The 19,308-nt window shown below is 41.1% G+C and overlaps 3 non-coding genes and 2 pseudogenes across 3 annotated transcripts; 4 read left to right on the plus strand and 1 right to left on the minus strand.

Moving 5' to 3' along the window:
- Positions 1-822: 822 nt before the first annotated feature.
- LOC134941571 (5S ribosomal RNA) lies at positions 823-941 on the minus strand (annotated as a pseudogene).
- An 8,577-nt stretch (positions 942-9,518) lies between these two features.
- On the plus strand, positions 9,519-9,637 carry LOC134937009 (5S ribosomal RNA; annotated as a pseudogene).
- Positions 9,638-16,389: 6,752 nt separating this feature from the next.
- Positions 16,390-16,462, plus strand: TRNAK-UUU (transfer RNA lysine (anticodon UUU)). The gene has a single exon. It is a non-coding gene; the product is annotated as a tRNA-Lys (tRNA).
- Positions 16,463-17,693: 1,231 nt separating this feature from the next.
- On the plus strand, positions 17,694-17,766 carry TRNAK-UUU (transfer RNA lysine (anticodon UUU)). The gene has a single exon. It is a non-coding gene; the product is annotated as a tRNA-Lys (tRNA).
- A 1,225-nt stretch (positions 17,767-18,991) lies between these two features.
- On the plus strand, positions 18,992-19,064 carry TRNAK-UUU (transfer RNA lysine (anticodon UUU)). The gene has a single exon. It is a non-coding gene; the product is annotated as a tRNA-Lys (tRNA).
- The last annotated feature ends 244 nt before the right edge of the window (positions 19,065-19,308 follow it).

The raw sequence follows: 19,308 nt of genomic DNA on the forward strand, positions 1-19,308 counted from the left end.
GCGTCGCCACCATTTTCACTTGTGCATTGGAGATTGAACGGAGAGGAAATGGCTGCGTTCTCTCCCTGAAAAGCTCCGTAATCTGTGCTCAGTGTGCTGCAAATATCTGTGCTTAGTGTGCTGCAAATATCTGTGCTCAGTGTGCTGAAAATATCTACGTTCTCTGCCTGAAAACGCTCCATATCTGTGCTCAGTGTGCTGCAAATATCTGTGCTCAGTGTGCTTTATTGTGGGGACTGGGGACCACCAGTATAATAGTAGTACAGTACAGTAGGCCATTGCTGTATCTTGCAGCTCTGTGTCACTATGCAGTAGAGAATTGGGTTAAGGATGCCGCACAGGACTGAGTGATGTTAAGAAAATTAGTGATTTGAGTATGTTTCCAAGAAAACCGACCAACCCAAAGAAAACTTTCGGAATTTATCACCATCTACCATTGAGGAGAAAATTTTTATAGGTAGATAAAGAAGGTGATTGTCGATGGTGCTCCCATAGGTCTATTACATAGGTAATAAAGGGAAGAAAAGTAAAGAAAAAGTGACCTTTGTTGGGAGCACTCACTCTTGGAAACAGTTATGATTTAATTTATGCATAATAATGTAAATATGAGAAAATTAAAACGTAACCTTTAATTATTTTAAAATAAAATAAGAGTACACCAGAATTTTTTACTGTGTTTAAAAATATGGTTAGACAATGTAAACCATCGGTTTGAAACTAAGACTGTGAATATATAGATGAATAAATAAGGCAAAAAATACCAAGCCCTCCAGGCATTGATTTCTAAGGTTAGTGCAATAGCCGATGTATTGCCATCAGAAAAACCTACAACACCTGGTATTCCTTAGTGGTCAACCACCTAAGTACAGACCAGGCCCAACACCGTATTGCTTCCAAGATCAGACGAGATTGGGCATGTGCGGTGTGGTATGGTAGTAGATTTAAGGTTGATAAGGCAAAACCCTGCAGCTGGTATGCAGCTATTAGATATACCATAAGCCTGGTTGTTATGATGGGCAGATGATCTCTTAATAGAGAAACATATGTTTGACCGTCATTGCACCAAATTGTACCCCAAATGTATAGGTATACGGAGGTTTAAATCATATGGTCAATGAGTTTTGCCAACAGGAACCGCCTGTATGTTGCTTTTTGTGCTGTGCAACATCATTCAGAATGGGTTTTTATCGTTTGGTAAGGCAAAAATAAACCCTTGTTACACTGAGGACATGCCAACAAAATTAGTAAACATCCAAGCATAAATATGTTTGAAGTGATATAGTGTCATTAAAGCTGAAACTGAAATGATCTAGAACATTCCACCTTCCTCCCCCTCCACCCTCACAAAAGGTATAGGGCAGGAAATGAAAATGGACCAGAAAACATATTTGTCAGCTGAGAAGACAGATTTGAACAAGTGGATTAGGTAGATAGGAAATATATCTCCAGAGACACAATCTCTATTATCCACAGAGAGGCTAACTAACCCAGTAGAGCCTGAAGTACTGTCTTTGTAACAATATTGTTGAGCTAGTATGCTTTCAATAAAACAATTATGCATGTATCCACAGTGTATCCACAATGTATCAATCAAAATTGTGACATATGTCCATGCCAGGTATCATTTGTGTTGTCATAGCAAGGGTATATACTCTGGTTTTATGCCTGTATTTAGAACCTGTGCAGACAAACCCAGTGCTGATTTCACAGGAATAAGAGAGTGACAACACCTGTACAATAATTGCCACAATCCTAAATGGTAGCGGATTATTCCTGATTATAATGTGTCAGCCACATGAGGACACAGAGTTATCAAATTTCACCATATATTTTTATAGCACCTAAAAAGCAAAAGTTTTCATATGTAGTAAGTAATGCCTTTAGTGGATGGCATAGATTTGCCGGTAAAGACCAGTGCACATAGCGTTAAATTACATTAGTGCGTGGCTGGAGAGCGGGAGACCAATGGTGTGCAGGATAAGAAAAAAATATATACTTATGACCAAATGGTGTATGTTTCCTGCTCGCTAAGTGCCGCTGACCGCTCGACTTCATGAGCTGTATGTCTATGCGGCTCGCCTGGTCTCCTCTCCTGCCAGTCTGCTGGTCACGTGAGCGCGCTCACCGTGACCACGTCCACCTCCCCGATGTACGTTTCACAGTTGCTTGTTCACGGGTAGTGTGAACACACAGTGTCCGGACCGGGCTTAAATCTGCAAGGGTAATCACCAATTGGCTGCACATGTTAGTCATTAACATGATAGGGTCAGACAACGTGTAGTGAGCTGCATGTTAATGCAGAAATAGGTAATTACTGAATAGATGTCCTGCACACAGCTATGGAGGGTATCCTAAAAGGGAAATTAAATGCTATCTTGATTTAGTATGAGTGAAAATGAGGGTTTTTTTGATAAAAGTTGTATGAATAAAAATTAGTGATAGAATAAAACATTGTTTGTTGTATATATAAAAATATAATTATATAGACTTATATAAATTGAAAAATAATTTAATAGGTGTGATTAGTGGTGGGTAAATGGATGAATTGTGTAGTGTAGGAAAAATAGTGAGCCGTGTTAATTAATGGTGCGTAAAGTTTTTAATTGCAATGAGGGTGTTGTGATGGGAGTGGAGGTGTGTGTGGGGAGAAAGGGAAGAGCAGAGGAAAAATGTGTGTGAAGTGAAAGAGTTATAACCTAAATAGTGGATTACTGTGAAAAATATGTCGTGAAAGTGCTATGAATGATTATGGAAATATATGTAGTACTAATATAGAAAAAAGGGGATGTTTGATGCTGGATGAGAAACTGTGAGAAAATTTGTGTGATGCTTATGTGAATATCTATATTGTGATGATATCCAACTTGTGAGTAGGTGAGATTGCTAAAAAGGGGGGGGGGAGAGGGGGGGGGGTTATTTTGGGGGGGAAAAAGGGGGGGGAGGGGGGAAAAAGAAGGGGAAAAAAGGGGGGGAGAAAGAGGAAGGAAGGAGGGGAGTGAGAAGGGAAGGGGAAGGAGGGGTGGGGCCCGGGGGGGAGGGAAAAAAAAATAAAGTTAATCCCATTTGATGATAATAGTTATTGCTAGCGTGATTCCCTAAAGTACACATGCAAACAGTAATAAATTAATCAGGTTGGAAGGAATGCTCCAAAATTAATGGTTTCATTAAGTCCTTGAGGATGTAGTGAGTCCAGTCTGAAAGTCCACTCACATTCCTTCCGTAAGAGGGTATTGGTCCAGTCTCCTCCTCGTACGCCAAGTTTAACTTGCTCTAGTTCACAGACTCTGAGTTCATCCCACCGACCTGCATGGTTGGAGACGAAGTGTCGTGCTACAGAGGTAATTTGCTTCATTTTTTGTAGATCTTTTGCCGCATTGCGAATGGATCCAACGTGTTCCAGAATTCTTTGCTTGAGGGCTCTGGTCGTCATGCCCACATATCTTTGTCCACACCCGCATACTATACAGTAGATCACTCCTTCTGTTGAACAGTTGATGAAATGTCTGAATTTGATATCTTTTCCATAACAGTCCTGGATATGATCAGTCTTAAGGATGTATTGACATGCTTTACAGTGACCACATGGATGTGTGCCGGTCATGGGCTGTGATTTTCCTCGAGTTGTTTGGAAATGGCTGGACACCAGTCTATCTTTCAAATTTCTCAATCTCCTCCAACTCATGGATACTTGTGGTCCAAGTTTTTGAGATAGAATGGGATCCAGGTGGAGGATTCCCCAATGTTTTTGGATGGCTTGTTTGACCTGATGCCACTCTTGACAGAAGCCCCCTACAAATCTGATGGTGTTGTCCTCTTGTGTCTTTTGTTTCTTTTCAAAAATTAAATGCTCTCTCTGGATAGTCTGAATGTTTCTGCTAGCTTTCTTAATAGAAGTATTGCTGTATCCTCTCTCGCGTAATCTCTTCGAGAGGTCTTTGCTTTGTTCCGCAAAGTCCTGGTCGTTGGAGCAGTTCCTTCTTAAGCGTAGATATTCCCCCTTAGGTATGTTCACAATTGTTGGAGGAAAATGGGAGCTAGTTTGATGTAACAAAGTGTTGGAAGATGTCTCCTTCCTATACAGTTTCGTTGAGAGCATTTCATTTTCATCTTTGTAAATTAGAACATCCAGAAATGGGAGTTCATCTTGACTGATATGATGGGTAAGTCGAATATTAAGATTGTTGTTATTGAGATGTTCAATAAATAAGAGGAGCATCTGTACATCACCTTCCCATATCATCAAAATGTCATCGATGTAGGGTTTTCCCTACTTTCAATCTAGCCAGTGAAAATCTCAAAACTGAATGGGACAACAGTCTCCTCAAGTGCTCCATGGAACTCATGGGCATTTTGATTAAACATAACCATCTCATACTTGAAGGCTGCGAACGTGATTTGGACGAACTGAGTAAGAAATTGGAGCCCTGGGAGAAGGACACACAATTTCAACGCTGCTTCGAGAAAAATAAACCAGATCTTTTGACATATGAACAAACTATAATTGACAGGAAAAGAAACAAATTTGCCAGAGACAAAAAGGACTTTGCATCAGGCAAAATATTCAAATGGAATAAACCTTCTTGGCAGCAACGACCCCCTAGAAACCCGGAACACTACTCATCATCAGATGCTGATACATCTGGAGCTGAAGAAATCCCCGAATATACCCCCAACGCATCGCTAACCACGAATTTCAGAAGTGAGGGTAACAGCTCCACCCAATATCATCAACAACATTTTTTAGGGGATCTCCCCAGGGGAAGGGGATCAAGGCACCCAGCAAACGAAAGACAAAGAGGGGGCGCAAGAGGAGGAAGAGGTCGTCAACAACAGTGGGACCAATTACCACCAAGGAGACAACCAGCACAGAATACACGCAGAAAGTAACTTCGGACTCTTCAACCCCAACTGACACCTCTTCACAACTCAAAATTATCAATCTTTCAGCACACAATTTAGATCCCGATCAAATCCAAGTTTTGAGCAAAGGCCTTTCCTATTCTCCAACTGAAAAATTTAACAGATTCAAATGGGAAAAAGACTTAAGACTATTCAGTAGAAAGTTACTCCTCACGAAGTTTCATAACAAAATATTTACCTCTAAAACTGACTGTACCCAATCCAATCAGACCGAAACAAGTGACAACATGAATACATTAAATCTGACAGGACCAGAACTGGAGGCTCTGGAGGCCCTACAAGCATTGGAATTAGAATCAACACCAATCACAGACCACCAATGGGAGGTCAGTACGAGGTTTATTTGCAAGAAAAGATCTTCATTTTTTCCAACGGAACAGACGAGCCCGGAGATACAGATATTTACTAAATTAGTATCTAAAGAATTCGATCACATACACCTCCGGAAAACTAGAAGATTGTACAATTCCAATTTATCCAGGAAAGAACTGAATGCTCTAAGAGAGATCGAATCATGGTAGGATGTCATCATTAAGCCATCAGACAAAGGGGGAAACGTGGTGATATGGCCCCGAGAACAATACATACAGGAAGCATACCGATAGTTGGAAGACCAGACGTGCTATCAAAGAGTATTACTGAACCCCATGGAAAACTACAAGACATTATATAATAAGATCCTGGCCGATGCACATGTGGAAGGGACTATAACATCTTCGGAATATCAGTATCTTCAGACAGCACATCCCAGCATTCCTACATTCTATATGCTCCCCAAGATACATAAGAACATGAGGCAACCACCAGGCAGACCGATTGTATCGGGGATAGGATCACTCACTGAAAAAGCCAGCTTCTTTGTCGACTTACATCTGCGACACCACGTTTTGGGTCTTCCTTCTTTTGTCCAGGACACCACAGACGTTCTTCGCAAGATTCATGATGTCAAACTAGAAACAAATCAATATTTAGTCTCTCTGGACGTTGAGGCACTATATACTTCAAATGACCATGATAGAGGACTTGAAGCTGTTAACTACTTCATGAATATGGAGGGTATGGAGAAATTTCATGTGTTTCTTGCCGACTTACTTCAATTCATACTCAGTCACAATCTTTTTACTTTCAATAATAGATTCTTTTTACAGACCAGGGGCACAGCTATGGGGGCAGCTTGTGCCCCCACGTATGCTAATATCTTCTTAGGATGGTGGGAACGCGAATTTGTGTTCAGCGACAGCAACGATGTCTTTACAGCCAATATCATCATGTGGGTGAGGTACATCGATGACATTTTGATGATATGGGAAGGTGATGTACAGATGCTCCTCTTATTTATTGAACATCTCAATAACAACAATCTTAATATTCGACTTACCCATCATATCAGTCAAGATGAACTCCCATTTCTGGATGTTCTAACTTACAAAGATGAAAATGAAATGCTCTCAACGAAACTGTATAGGAAGGAGACATCTTCCAACACTTTGTTACATCAAACTAGCTCCCATTTTCCTCCAACAATTGTGAACATACCTAAGGGGGAATATCTACGCTTAAGAAGGAACTGCTCCAACGACCAGGACTTTGCGGAACAAAGCAAAGACCTCTCGAAGAGATTACGCGAGAGAGGATACAGCAATACTTCTATTAAGAAATCTAGCAGAAACATTCAGACTATCCAGAGAGAGCATTTAATTTTTGAAAAGAAACAAAAGACACAAGAGGACAACACCATCAGATTTGTAGGGGGCTTCTGTCAAGAGTGGCATCAGGTCAAACAAGCCATCCAAAAACATTGGGGAATCCTCCACCTGGATCCCATTCTATCTCAAAAACTTGGACCACAAGTATCCATGAGTTGGAGGAGATTGAGAAATTTGAAAGATAGACTGGTGTCCAGCCATTTCCAAACAACTCGAGGAAAATCACAGCCCACGACCGGCACACATCCATGTGGTCACTGTAAAGCATGTCAATACATCCTTAAGACTGATCATATCCAGGACCGTTATGGAAAAGATATCAAATTCAGACATTTCATCAACTGTTCAACGGAAGGAGTGATCTACTGTATAGTATGCGGGTGTGGACAAAGATATGTGGGCATGACGACCAGAGCCCTCAAGCAAAGAATTCTGGAACACGTTGGATCCATTCGCAATGCGGCAAAAGATCTACAAAAAATGAAGCAAATTACCTCTGTAGCACGACACTTCGTCTCCAACCATGCAGGTCGGTGGGATGAACTCAGAGTCTGTGGACTAGAGCAAGTTAAACTTGGCATACGAGGAGGAGACTGGACCAATACCCTCTTACGGAAGGAATGTGAGTGGACTTTCAGACTGGACTCACTACATCCTCAAGGACTTAATGAAACCATTAATTTTGGAGCATTCCTTCCAACCTGATTAATTTATTACTGTTTGCATGTGTACTTTAGGGAATCACGCTAGCAATAACTATTATCTTCAAATAGGATTAACTTTATTCCCCCCCTCCCCCCGCCCCCCCACCCCCCCCCCCCCCCTCCTTCCCCTTCCCTTCTCACTCCCCTCCTTCCTTCCTCTTTCTCCCCCCCTTTTTCCCCCTTCTTTCCCCCCCTTTCCCCCCAAAAAAAATAACTCCCCCCCTCTCCCTCCCCCCCTTTTTAGCAATCTCACCTACTCACAAGTTGGATATCATCACAATATAGATATTCACATAAGCATCACACAAATTTTCTCACAATTTCTCATCCAGCATCAAACATCCTCTTTTTTCTATATTAGTACTACATATATTTCCATAATCATTCATAGCACTTTCACAACATATTTTTCACAGTAATCCACTATTTAGGTTATAACTCTTTCACTTCACACACATTTTTCCTCTGCTCTTCCCTTTCTCCCCACACACACCTCCACTCCCATCACAACACCCTCATTGCAATTAAAAACTTTACGCACCACTAATTAACACGGCTCACTATTTTTCCTACACTACACAATTCATCCATTTACCCACCACTAATCACACCTATTAAATTCTTTTTCAATTTATATAAGTCTATATAATGATATTTTTTATATATACAACAAACAATGTTTTATTCTATCACTAATTTTTATTCATACAACTTTTATAAAAAAAACCCCTCATTTTCACTCATACTAAATCAAGATAGCATTTAATTTCCCTTTTAGGATACCCTCCATAGCTGTGTGCAGGACATCTATTCAGTAATTACCTATTTCTGCATTAACATGCAGCTCACTACACGTTGTCTGACCCTATCATGTTAATGACTAACATGTGCAGCCAATTGGTGATTACCCTTGCAGATTTAAGCCCGGTCCAGACACTGTGTGTTCACACTACCCGTGAACAAGCAACTGTGAAACGTACGTCGGGGAGGTGGACGTGGTCACGGTGAGCGCGCTCACGTGACCAGCAGACCGGCAGGAGAGGAGACCAGGCGAGCCGCATAGACATACAGCTCGTGAACTCGAGCGGTCAGCGGCACTTAGCGAGCAGGAAACATACACCATTTGGTCATAAGTATATATTTTTTTCTTATCCTGCACACCATTGGTCTCCCGCTCTCCAGCCACGCACTAATGTAATTTAACGCTATGTCCACTGGTCTTTACCGGCAAATCTATGCCATCCACTAAAGGCATTACTTACTACATATGAAAACTTTTGCTTTTTAGGTGCTATAAAAATATATGGTGAAATTTGATAACTCTGTGTCCTCATGTGGCTGACACATTATAATCAGGAATAATCCGCTACCATTTAGGATTGTGGCAATTATTGTACAGGCGTTGTCACTCTCTTATTCCTGCGAAATCAGCACTGGGTTTGTCTACACAGGTTCTAAATACAGGCATAAAACCAGAGTATATACCCTTGCTATGACAACACAAATGATACCTGGCATGGACATATGTCACAATTTTGATTGATACATTGTGGATACACTGTGGATACATGCATAATTGTTTTATTGAAAGCATACTAGCTCAACAATATTGTTACAAAGACAGTACTTCAGGCTCTACTGGGTTAGTTAGCCTCTCTGTGGATAATAGAGATTGTGTCTCTGGAGATATATTTCCTATCTACCTAATCCACTTGTTCAAATCTGTCTTCTCAGCTGACAAATATGTTTTCTGGTTCATTTTCATTTCCTACCCTATACCTTTTGTGAGGGTGGAGGGGGAGGAAGGTGGAATGTTCTAGATCATTTCAGTTTCAGCTTTAATGACACTATATCACTTCAAACATATTTATGCTTGGATGTTTACTAATTTTGTTGGCATGTCCTCAGTGTAACAAGGGTTTATTTTTGCCTTACCAAACGATAAAAACCCATTCTGAATGATGTTGCACAGCACAAAAAGCAACATACAGGCGGTTCCTGTTGGCAAAACTCATTGACCATATGATTTAAACCTCCGTATACCTATACATTTGGGGTACAATTTGGTGCAATGACGGTCAAACATATGTTTCTCTATTAAGAGATCATCTGCCCATCATAACAACCAGGCTTATGGTGTATCTAATAGCTGCATACCAGCTGCAGGGTTTTGCCTTATCAACCTTAAATCTACTACCATACCACACCGCACATGCCCAATCTCGTCTGATCTTGGAAGCAATACGGTGTTGGGCCTGGTCAGTACTTAGGTGGTTGACCACTAAGGAATACCAGGTGTTGTAGGTTTTTCTGATGGCAATACATCGGCTATTGCACTAACCTTAGAAATCAATGCCTGGAGGGCTTGGTATTTTTTGCCTTATTTATTCATCTATATATTCACAGTCTTAGTTTCAAACCGATGGTTTACATTGTCTAACCATATTTTTAAACACAGTAAAAAATTCTGGTGTACTCTTATTTTATTTTAAAATAATTAAAGGTTACGTTTTAATTTTCTCATATTCACATTATTATGCATAAATTAAATCATAACTGTTTCCAAGAGTGAGTGCTCCCAACAAAGGTCACTTTTTCTTTACTTTTCTTCCCTTTATTAGCTCTGTGTCACTGCAAGTATCTATTCCATATCTGTGCTGCATTTTTGTGAGCAGTATATATAGTGTTACAGTGCAGCATTTTGGTGACCAACAGTATATAGTTGTACAGTAGGCCATTGCTGTATCTTGCAGCTCTGTGTCACTGCAAGTATCCATTCCATATCTGTACTGCATTATTGTGAGCAGTATACTGTATATAGTATTACAGTGCAGCATTTTGGTGACCAACAGTATATAGTCGTACAGTATGCCATTGCTGTATCTTGCAGCTCTGTGTCACTGCAAGTATCCATTCCATATCTGTGCTGCATTTTTGTGAGCAGTATATATAGTATTACAGTGCAGCATTTTGGTGACCAACAGTATATACAGTAGTTGTACAGTAGGCCATTGCTGCATCTTGCAGCTCTGTGTCACTGCAAGTATCCATTCCATATCTGTGCTGCATTATTGTGAGCAGTATATATAGTATTACAGTGCAGCATTTTGGTGACCAACAATATATAGTTGTACAGTAGGCCATTGCTGTATCTTGCAGCTCTGTGTCACTGCAAGTATCCATTCCATATCTGTGCTGCATTTTTGTGAGCAGTATATATAGTATTACAGTGCAGCATTTTGGTGACCAACAGTATATAGTTGTATAGTATGCCATTGCTGTATCTTGCAGCTCTGTGTCACTACAAGTATCCATTCCATATCTGTGCTGCATTCTTGTGAGCAGTATATATAGTATTACAGTGCAGCATTTTAGTGACCAACAGTATATAGTTGTACAGTAGGCCATTGCTGTATCTTGCAGCTCTGTGTCACTTCAAGTATCCATTCCATATCTGTGCTGCATTTTTGTGAGCAGTATATATAGTATTACAGTGCAGCATTTTGGTGACCAACAGTATACATACATTGTACAGTACAGTAGGCCATTGCTATTGATATATTACTGGCATATAATTCCACACATTAAAAAATGGAGAACAAAAATGTGGAGGGTAAAATAGGGAAAGATCAAGATCCACTTCCACCTCGTGCTGAAGCTGCTGCCACTAGTCATGGCTGAGATGATGAAATGCCATCAACGTCATCTGCCAAAGCCGATGCCCAATGTCTTAGTAGAGAGCATGTAAAATCCAAAAAACTTAAGTTCAGTAAAATGACCCAAAAATCTAAATTAAAAGTGTCTGAGGAGAAACGTAAACTTGCCAATATGCCATTTACGACACGGAGTGGCAAGGAACGGCTGAGGCCCTGGCCTATGTTCATGGCTAGTGGTATAGCTTCACATGAGGATGGAAGCACTCATCCTCCCGCTAGAAAACTGAAAAGAGTTAAGCTGGCAAAAGCACAGCAATGAACTGTGCGTTCTTCTAAATCACAAATCCCCAAGGAAAGTCCAATTGTGTCGGTTGCGATGCCTGACCTTCCCAACACTGGATGGGAAGAGGTGGCGCCTTCCACCATTTGCACGCCCCCTGCAAGTGCTGGAAGGAGCACCCACAGTCCAGTTCCTGATAGTCAAATTGAAGATGTCACTGTTGAAGTACACCAGGATGAGGATATGGGTGTTGCTGGCACTGAGGAGGAAATTGACAAGGAGGATTCTGATGGTGAGGTGGTTTGTTTAAGTCAGGCACCCAGGGAGACACCTGTTGTCCGTGGGATGAATATGGCCATTGATATGCCTGGTCAAATTACAAAAAAAAATCACCTTTTCGGTGTGGAATTAATTTAACAGAAATGCGGACAACAGGTGTCAAGCCATGTGTTGCCTTTGTCAAGCTGTAATAAGTAGGGGTAAGGACGTTAACCACCTAGGAACATCCTCCCTTATACGTCACCTGTAGCGCATTCATCAGAAGTCATTGACAAGTTCAAAAACTTTGGGTAGCAGCGGAAGCAGTCCACTGACAACTAAATCCCTTCCTCTTGTACCCAAGCTCCAGCAAACCACCCCACCAACTCCCTAGGTGTCAATTTCCTCCTTAGACAGGTCTTGCAGGCCATGTCACTGGCAAGTCTGATGAGTCCTCTCCTAAATGGGATTCCTCCGATGGATCCTTGAGTGGAACGCCTACTGCTGCTGGCGCTGCTGTTGTTGCTGCTGGGAGTCGATTGTCATCCCAGAGGGGAAGTCGGAAGACCACTTGTACTACTTCCAGTAAGCAATTGACTGTCCAACAGTCCTTTGCGAGGAAGATGAAGTATCACAGCAGTCATCCTGCTGCAAAGCGGATAACTCAGGCCTTGGCAGCTGTGTTGGTGTTAAACGTGTGTCCGGTATCCACCGTTAATTCACAGGGAATTAGACAGTATATTGAGTTAGTGTGTCCCCGGTACCAAATACCATCTAGGTTCCACTTCTCTAGGCAGGCAATACCGAGAATGTACACAGATGTCAGAAAAAGAGTCACCAGTGTCCTAAAAAATGCAGTTGTACCCAATGTCCACTTAACTACGGACATGTGGACAAGTGAAGCAGGGCAGACTCAGGACTATATGACTGTGACAGCCCACTGGGTAGATGTATTGCCTCCCGCAGCAAGAACAGCAGCGGCGGCACCAGTAGCAGCATCTCGCAAATGCCAACTCGTTCCTAGGCAGGCTACGCTTTGTATCACCGCTTTCCATAAGAGGCACACAGCTGACAACCTCTTACAGAAACTGAGGAACATCATCGCAGAATGGCTTACCCCAATTGGACTCTCCTGTGGATTTGTGACATCAGACAACGCCACTAATATTGTGCGTGCATTACATCTAAGCAAATTCCAGCACGTCCCATGTTTTGCACATACATTGAATTTGGTGGTGCAGAATTTTTAAAAAAACGACAGGGGCGTGCAAGAGATGCTGTCGGTGGCCCGAAGAATTGCGGGTAACTTTTGGCATTCAGCCACCGCATGCCGAAGACTGGAGCACCAGCAAACACTCCTGAACCTGCCCCGCCATCATCTGAAGCAAGAGGTGATAACGAGGGGGAATTCAACCCTCTATATGCTTCAGAGGATGGAGGAGCAGCAAAAGGCCATTCAAGCCTATACATCTGCCTATGATATAGGCAAAGGAGGGGGAATGCACCTGACTCAAGCACAGTGGAGAATGATTTCAACGTTGTGCAAGGTTCTGAAACCCTTTGAACTTGCCACACATGAAGTCAGTTCAGACACTGCCAGCCTGAGTCAGGTCATTCCCCTCATCAGGCTTTTGCAGAAGCAGCTGGAGAGATTGAAGGAGGAGCTAAAATGGAGCGATTACGCTAGGCATGTGGGACTTGTGAATGGAGCCCTTAATTTGCCTAACCAGGATTCACGGGTGGTCAATCTGTTGAAATCAGAGCACTACATTTTGGCCACCATGCTCGATCCTAGGTTTAAAGCATACGTTGTATCTCTCTTTCCGGCAGACACAAGTCTGCACATGTTCAAAGACCTGCTGGTGAGACACTCGTCAAGTCAAGCGGAATGTGACCCGTCAACAGCTCCTCCTTCACATTCTCCCGCAACTGGGGCTGCAAGGAAAAGGCTAAGAATTCTGAGCCCACCTGCTGGTGGTGATGCAGGGCAGTCTGGAGCGAGTGCTGACATCTGGTCCGGACTGAAGGACCTGACAACGATTACTGACATGTCGTCTACTGTCACTGCATATGATTCTGTCAACATTGAAAGAATGGTGGAGGATTATATGAGTGACCGAATCCAAGTAGGCATGTCAGACAGTTCGTACGTATACTGGCAGGAAAAAGAGGCAATTTGGAGGCCCTTGCACAAACTGGCTTTATTTTACCTAAGTTGCCCCCCCTCCAGTGTGTACTCCGAAAGTGTCTGCAATCGGCGTACGAGATTTCTTCCAGAAAATGTAGAGAAAATGATGTTCATCAAAATGAATTATAATCAATTCCTCAGTGGAGACATTCACCAGCAATTGCCTCCAGAAAGTACACAGGGACCTGAGATGGTGGATTCCATTGGGGACGAATTAATACTCTGTGAGGAGGATGTACACAGTGAGGGTGAGGAATCGGACGATGAGGAGGAGGTGGACATCTTGCCTCTGTAGAGCCAGTTTGTGCAAGGAGAGATTGATTGCTTTTTTTTTGGTGGGGGCCCAAACCAACCAGTCATTTCAGCCACAGTTGTGTGGCAGACCCTGTGGCTGAAATGATGGGTTTGTTAACGTGTGCATGTCCTGTTTATACAACATAAGGGTGGGTGGGAGGGCCCAAGGACAATTCCATCTTGCACCTCTTTTTTTTTTAGTTTATCTTTGCATCATGTGATGTTTGGGGCTAATTTTTTAAGTGCCATCCTGTCTGACACTGCAGTGCCACTCCTCGATGGGCCAGGTGTTTGTGCCGGCCACTTGGGTCGCTTAGCTTAGTCATCCAGCGACCTCTGTGCAAATTTTAGGACTAAAAATAATATTGTGAGGTGTTCAGAATAGACTTGAAATGAGTTTAAATCATGGTTATTGAGGTTAATAATACTATGGGATCAAAATTACCCCCAAATTCTATGATTTAAGCTGTTTTTGAGGGGTTTTTGAAAAAAAAACACCCGTATCCAAAACACACCCGAATCCGACAAAAAATTTTCATGGAGGTTTTGCCAAAACGCATCCGAATCCAAAACACGGCTGCGGAACCGAATCCAAAACCAAAACACAAAACCCGAAAAATTTCCGGTGCACATCTCTACTTTTCATTCACAGCTATAGCATTAGACGATGTAAAATAGTCTTGCAAGTTCATACATTTATTTCTACTTTCCTGAAATTCAGCTTCCTTCTCTGCCCTCTTTCTTCTATATTCTGCACCGGATGGCAGGGCCGAAACTACATTTTTCATCACCTGGGGCAAGGAAGCAATTTTGCGCCACCCCCCCCTTCTTACACCAAAAAGTATCATATTACCAAATATTTAGAAAAAAAGTGGATATCATTGGACAATATTGCGCGCCATGTGCTGCAAAGCATCTGTCACATGGCCCCCCAACAGCGTATTCTCCACATGCCCCATGTGTGTCCCCACACATTGCACCACATCACTGCACAACATACAGTACTACATCACTATACTAAGTGCCCTTTTATGCTGCACTACACCAGTGGCGTCACAACGTGGGTGCGGGTGTGCGGCCCGCACCCAGGTGTCACCCGCTGAGGGGTGGCACCAAAATGCCGGCTCCTGCTCAGTGACAGGAACCGGGTGCTGCACTGTAACAATACATGCAGAACCTGGCTCCTGTCCCTGTGTAGGATCTGGTACTGCATTCTGCATTCAGCCTGTGCGCGAGAGACTTGCCGCAGCTTCACCCGCCGGCAGTGCCGCACACTCACATGCAGACCGGACACAGGTGAGAGACTCAGGAGCCTCAGGCTGCAGGCTTAGGAGGGGGGAAGGGGTCGGATGGGGGAAGGAAGGGACAGAGTGGGCATGTATGAGGGATAGAGGCACTTCCTGGAGGGGCAGCTAACATCTTCTTAACCCCCTGGAGTGCCGAAAATGGGAGTCCCCCGTGAGGTCACGCCCCCTTATGGTAGGCCACACTCCCATTTCGCGACCTCCCACACCGGGTGTCACCAGGGGCAGTGACGCCCCTGCAGTACACCACTAAACAACATACCCATGGAAACTAAAATATATTTCATCAAGAGACCCTACAAGCCAAGTCTTTCAGTTCATGATTGCAGTAACACATATATTTTTCCACATTTTTTGTAATTGCACAGCAAATTGTCATGTTTTATATATTTCGAGCAGTTTCCAATATGGCAACTTCAGCACTCAGAGCCTGGGTAGTTCATTCGGTAGAGTATCAGACTTTTAATCTGAGGGTCCAGGGTTCAAGTCCCTGTTCAGGTGAGTGTCTTTTAAACAATGGTGTTTTGTTTGTGAAATGGACAATTTTACAGAGTTTAAAATCATCCATTCCTGCAGGCAGCCATCTTTTAATTGTTGATGCTGATTATGTTCATTATTCAATGGGAAGGGGTATAGATTGGAAAGATTCTTTAGAATATTAAGAATGGACTTTATCACTCTTCAATAGGCACACATTATTGGCATCTAGTAATATAATCATCACAAAGTAGTATCGCTACATGTCAGTTCTAAAGACTTTATTTCATCAGGAACTCAAATCCATCCTTCTTTGATAGGCACACAGTGATTAAATTAGACAAGTAATAAATCAAACCTCTTTGACAAAAATAATTGAATGTGATTATTGAAGTAAGGTGATACTTAACGAATCTAAGGATTTACATCTTAAACTCAGAGGAAACTAAAATATATTTCATCAAGAGACCCTACAAGCCAAGTCTTTCAGTTCATGATTGCAGTAACACATATATTTTACCACATTTTTTGTAATTGCACAGCAAATTGTCATGTTTTATATATTTCGAGCAGTTTCCAATATGGCAACTTTAGCACTCAGAGTCTGGATAGCTCAGTCGGAAGAGCATCAGACTTTTAATCTGAGGGTCCAGGGTTCAAGTCCCTGTTCAGGCGAGTGTCTTTTAAACAATGGTGTTTTTGTTTGTGAAATGGACAATTTTGCAGAGTTTAAAATCATCCATTCCTGCAGGCAGCCATCTTTTAATTGTTGATGCTGATTATGTTCATTATTCAATGGGAAGGTGTATAGATTGGAAAGATTCTTTAGAATATTAAGAATGGACTTTATCACTCTTCAATAGGCACACATTATTGGCATCTAGTAATATAGTCATCACAAAGTAGTATCACTACATGTCAGTTCTAAAGACTTTGTTTCATCAGGAAATCAAATCCATCCTTCTTTGATAGGCACACAGTGATTAAATTAGACAAGTAATAAATCCAACCTCTTTGACGAAAATAATTGAATGTGATTATTGAAGTGAAGTGATACTTAAAGCATCTAAGGATTTACAACTTAAACACAGAGGAAACTAAAATATATTTCATCAAGAGACCCTACAAGCCAAGTCTTTCAGTTCATGATTGCAGTAACACATATATTTTTTCACATTTTTTGTAATTGCACAGCAAATTGTCATGTTTTATATATTTCGAGCAGTTTCCAATATGGCAACTTCAGTGCTCAGATCCTGGATAGCTCAATCGGTAGTGCATCAGACTTTTAATCTGAGGGTCCAGGGTTCAAGTCCCTGTTCAGGCGAGTGTCTTTTAAACAATGGTGTTTTTGTTTGTGAAATGTACAATTTTGCAGAGTTTAAAATCATCCATTCCTGCAGGCAGCCATCTTTTAATTGTTGATGCTGATTATGTTCATTATTCAATGGGAAGGTGTATAGATTGGAAAGATTCTTTAGAATATTAAGAATGGACTTTATCACTCTTCAATAGGCATACATTATTGGCATCTAGTAATATAGTCATCACAAAGTAGTATCACTACATGTCAGTTCTAAAGACTTTGTTTCATCAGGTACTCAAATCCATCCTTCTTTGATAGGCACACAGTGATTAAATTAGACAAGTAATAAATCAAACCTCTTTGACAAAAATAATTGAATGTGATTATTGAAGTGAGTTGAAACTTAAAGCATCTAAGGATTTACAACTTAAACACAGAGGAAACTAAATTATATTTCATCAAGAGACCCTACAAGCCAAGTCTTTCAGTTCATGATTGCAGTAACACATATATTTTTCCACATTTTTTGTAATTGCACAGCAAATTGTCATGTTTTATATATTTCGAGCAGTTTCCAATATGGCAACTTCAGCACTCAGAGCCTGGATAGCTCAGTCGGTAGAGCATCAGACTTTTAATCTGAGGGTCCGGGGTTCAAGTCCCTGTTCAGGCGAGTGTCTTTTAAACAATGGTGTTTTTGTTTGTGAAATGGACAATTTTGCAGAGTTTAAAATCATCCATTCCTGCAGGCAGCCATCTTTTAATTGTTGATGCTGATTATGTTCATTATTCAATGGGAAGGTGTATAGATTGGAAAGATTCTGTAGAATATTAAGAATGGACTTTATCACTCTTCAATAGGCACACATTATTGGCATCTAGTAATATAATCATCACAAAGTAGTATCGCTACATGTCAGTTCTAAAGACTTTATTTCATCAGGAACTCAAATCCATCCTTCTTTGATAGGCACACAGTGATTAAATTAGACAAGTAATAAATCAAACCTCTTTGACAAAAATAATTGAATGTGATTATTGAAGTAAGGTGATACTTAACGAATCTAAGGATTTACATCTTAAACACAGAGGAAACTAAAATATATTTCATCAAGAGACCCTACAAGCCAAGTCTTTCAGTTCATGATTGCAGTAACACATATATTTTTCCACATTTTTTGTAATTGCACAGCAAATTGTCATGTTTTATATATTTCGAGCAGTTTCCAATATGGCAACTTCAGCCCTCAGAGCCTGGATAGCTCAGTCGGTAGAGCATCAGACTTTTAATCTGAGGGTCCAGGGTTCCTGTTCAGGCGAATGTCTTTCAAACAATGGTGTTTTTGTTTGTGAAATGGACAATTTTGCAGAGTTTAAAATCATCCATTCCTGCAGGCAGCCATCTTTTAATTGTTGATGCTGATTATGTTCATTATTCAATGGGAAGGTGTATAGATTGGAAAGATTCTGTAGAATATTAAGAATGGAGTTTATCACTCTTCAATAGGCACACATTATTGGCATCTAGTAATATAATCATCACAAAGTAGTATCGCTACATGTCAGTTCTAAAGACTTTATTTCATCAGGAACTCAAATCCATCCTTCTTTGATAGGCACACAGTGATTAAATTAGACAAGTAATAAATCAAACCTCTTTGACGAAAATAATTGAATGTGATTATTGAAGTGAGGTGATACTTAAAGCATCTAAGGATTTACAACTTAAACACAGAGGAAACTATAATATATTTCATCAAGAGACCCTACAAGCCAAGTCTTTCAGTTCATGATTGCAGTAACACATATATTTTTCCACATTTTTTGTAATTGCACAGCAAATTCTCATGTTTTATATATTTCGAGCAGTTTCCAATATGGCAACTTCAGCACTCAGAGCCTGGATAGCTCAGTCGGTAGAGCATCAGACTTTTAATCTGAGGGTCCAGGGTTCAAGTCCCTGTTTAGGCAAGTTTCTTTTAAACAATGGTTTTTTTGTTTGTGAAATGGACAATTTTGCAGAGTTTAAAATAATCCATTCCTGCAGGCAGCCATCTTTTAATTGTTGATGCTGATTATGTTCATTATTCAATGGGAAGGTGTATAGATTGGAAAGATTCTTTAGAATATTAAGAATGGAGTTTATCACTCTTCAATAGGCACACATTATTGGCATCTAGTAATATAATCATCACAAAGTAGTATCGCTACATGT

The sequence above is a fragment of the Pseudophryne corroboree genome, chromosome 1, assembly GCF_028390025.1.
Source record: "Pseudophryne corroboree isolate aPseCor3 chromosome 1, aPseCor3.hap2, whole genome shotgun sequence".
NCBI lineage: Eukaryota > Metazoa > Chordata > Amphibia > Anura > Myobatrachidae > Pseudophryne > Pseudophryne corroboree.